This window comes from Anomaloglossus baeobatrachus, chromosome 9, assembly GCF_048569485.1.
Source record: "Anomaloglossus baeobatrachus isolate aAnoBae1 chromosome 9, aAnoBae1.hap1, whole genome shotgun sequence".
NCBI classification, from domain to species: Eukaryota; Metazoa; Chordata; class Amphibia; order Anura; family Aromobatidae; genus Anomaloglossus; species Anomaloglossus baeobatrachus.
This window is the reverse complement of record NC_134361.1, coordinates 228,617,148-228,620,418: the sequence shown is the minus strand read 5'-3', so window position 1 is coordinate 228,620,418 and position 3,271 is coordinate 228,617,148.

Sequence of the window (3,271 nt, the reverse complement as noted above, 5' to 3'; positions counted from 1 at the left end):
TGCATTACAGGTCAGTGTTGGGGGAAGGGGGAGTCCCAACAATCAACGAATATGGCCACCAAAGCAAAGCTCTTCCATGAATCGTTACCAGGCTTTTTTCCGCACTTTTGACCAGCAAACCAGTCTACTGGTGGATTTCCAGTTCTGGAGTTGGCCATAGTAGTAATTATGTGATATAAAGTGGTGACAGTGGAGAAAGTTTTGTACCATGGGGCACAGATGCAAGTTTTCCATTTTGGACACCATATGGAAATGGGACGTCACCTGCAGTACGGCGCCAACGAATCGTTTTTTGGTGGTTTATGTGCACGGCGCCAACAAATCGTTTTTTGGGGGTTTATGTGCCCGGCGCCAACAAATCGTTTTTTGGGGGTTTATGTGCCCGGCGCCAACTAATCTTTTTGGGGGGTTTATGTGTATGGCGCCAACAAATCGTTTTTTGGGGGTTTATGTGCACGACACCAACAAATCGTTTTTTGGGGGTTTATGTGCACGGCGCCAACAAATAGTTTTTTGGGTGGTTTATGTGCACGGCGCCAACAAATCGTTTTTTGGGGGTTTATGTGCCCGGCGCCAACTAATCTTTTTGGGGGGTTTATGTGTATGGCGCCAACAAATCGTTTTTTGGGGGTTTATGTGCACGGCGCCAACAAATCTTTTTTTGGTGGTTTATGTGCATGGCGCCAACAAATTGTTTTTTGGGTGCTTTATGTGTATGGCGCCAACAAATCGTTTTTTGGGTGGTTTATGTGCACGGCGCCAACTAATCTTTTTTGGGGGGTTTATGTGCACAACGCCAACTAATCTTTTTTTGGGTGGATTATATGCACGACACCAACAAATCTTTTTTGGGGGTTTATGTGTATGGCGCCAACAAATCGTTTTTTGGGTGGTTTATGTGTATGGCGCCAACAAATCGTTTTTTGGGTGGTTTATGTGTACGGCGCTAATGAATCGTTTTTTGGGGGGTTTATGTGTACGGCGCTAATGAATCGTTTTTTGGGTGGTTTATGTGCACAATGCCAACAAATTGTTTTTTTGAGGGTTTATGTGCACGGCGCCAACGCATCGTTTTTGGTGGTTTATGTGTATGGCGCCAACAAATCATTTTGGATTTCTTTTAGGCGCACGGTGTTGGATATAACAATGCCAGGTGATAGTTGTTAGGTAATAAGCAAGATTTTTGTGGCATGTGGCCATAAGGGAAATGGGGCAAAAAAAAAAAAAAAAAAAAAAGCCGCCCGTGTATCCTGCATAAAGCGCACGGCCGTCCTGGAACAGCTGTTTGCATCCTGTGCAGTGAAAGCATTTAATAAAACGGCAGACAATGGGGTGCTGGAATAGAGGAGGACCCCTCGGCCGGGGGACAATGGAGGCCTGCCCGCTGGAGCTTTGTTTGATCCGCAGCCTCTCACCATAAGGAGTGAGGGGGTCAGCGAAAGTGAGGGGCCTTTTTCAGCCACTCCAGTGCATTCATGTGGTAATTGGGTGTCAAGCAGAGATCAGTGAGTCTCTCTGCCCGGGTTAAACTGCAGAAAAGAAAGAAAGAGTGAGCTGAAGCGATGGAGGCTGTGAATACCATCACAACCTGCAGGAAACCCCAGGCCCCCCCATACCGGGCACTTGTGTTCCGGCTGAGGGAGGAGGAAAAAAGTGGGGGTCCGGCGCTTTCTTATTCAGGGAACCATTGAAAAGGACACAACAATGGCGGAGAAGCCCTTCACAATGCACCCCCTGCTCGGCCTTCAATGCTCCGCTCTAAACAGCCATTTAACCTTCCAAAAAGACTGAAAGTGACACTAAAGCAGCAAACCAGGCTTTATCCCACCTCTCCCTCCCCGGGACCCTCACTGGGGCAGGCAAAAGACAGGTTCCCCCCACAAATGTGTTCTATTAAGAGAGCAGAGCGCCCCCTGACATTAATTATTCTGCAAGCGGTATACACGGAAGATACCAGAACATTGGGCCCCCCCGATCAACATTTTACAACTAAGGGGAGACGGCAAGACCCTCTTCATTTAAATCTGGTGGGTTTAACTAAAAAAGACAAATCCATTGACTTCTATGATTCTATGAGGAAACAAAAAAGTGACAGGACCCCCAGGTCAGCGCTCAGTGAGGACCCAGGCCTAGCAAGATGCAAATATCCCTTTAAGAGAGGGGGAACATGGTTTGGTTCTTAAAGGGGGTTTCCTCACAAATAACACTTCTCCCATGTTAGGTGATAAATGTTTGATCGCACACAGTCTAACTGCTGGGACCCCCACCGATCTCAAGAACAGGGGGCTCATTGCCAGTGTGAGGGTAAGATCACTGCTGTGTTTACTTCCATGGGAGGAGTGGTGCGCATGTGCGACAGAGAATGGACCAAAGCACATGCGCATCAGGGGACGGAGAGGCGAGCACGTATGCGTCAGGGAACGGAGAGGCGAGCACGTGCGTCAGGGAACGGACAAGAGCACATGTGCATCAGGGGACGGACAAGAGAGCACATATGCGTCAGGGGACGGAGAGCTGAGCACGTGCGACACGGAATGGACCAGAGCATATGTGCGTCAGGGGACGGAGAGCCGAGCACGTGCGACAGAGAACGGAGAGCCGAGCACCTGCGACAGGGAACGGAGAGAGGCGAGCACAAGAGACAGGGAACGGAGAGAGGTGAGCACAAGAGACAGGGAACGGAGAGAGGCGAGCACAAGAGACAGGGAACGGAGAGAGGCGAGCACAAGAGACAGGGAACGGAGAGAGGCGAGCACAAGAGACAGGGAACGGAGAGAGGCGAGCACAAGAGACAGGGAACGGAGAGAGGCGAGCACAAGAGACAGGGAACGGAGAGAGGCGAGCACAAGAGACAGGGAACGGAGAGAGGCGAGCACAAGAGACAGGGAACGGAGAGAGGCGAGCACAAGAGACAGGTAACGGAGAGAGGCGAGCACAAGAGACAGGGAACTGAGAGAGGCGAGCACAAGAGACAGGGAACAGAGAGGCGAGCACAAGAGACAGGTAACGGAGAGAGGCGAGCACAAGAGACAGGGAACGGAGAGAGGCGAGCACAAGAGACAGGGAACGGAGAGAGGCGAGCACAAGAGACAGGGAACGGAGAGAGGCGAGCACAAGAGACAGGGAACAGAGAGAGGCGAGCACAAGAGACAGGTAACGGAGAGAGGCGAGCACAAGAGACAGGGAACGGAGAGAGGCGAGCACAAGAGACAGGGAACGGAGAGAGGCGAGCACAAGAGACAGGGAACTGAGAGGCGAGCACAAGAGACAA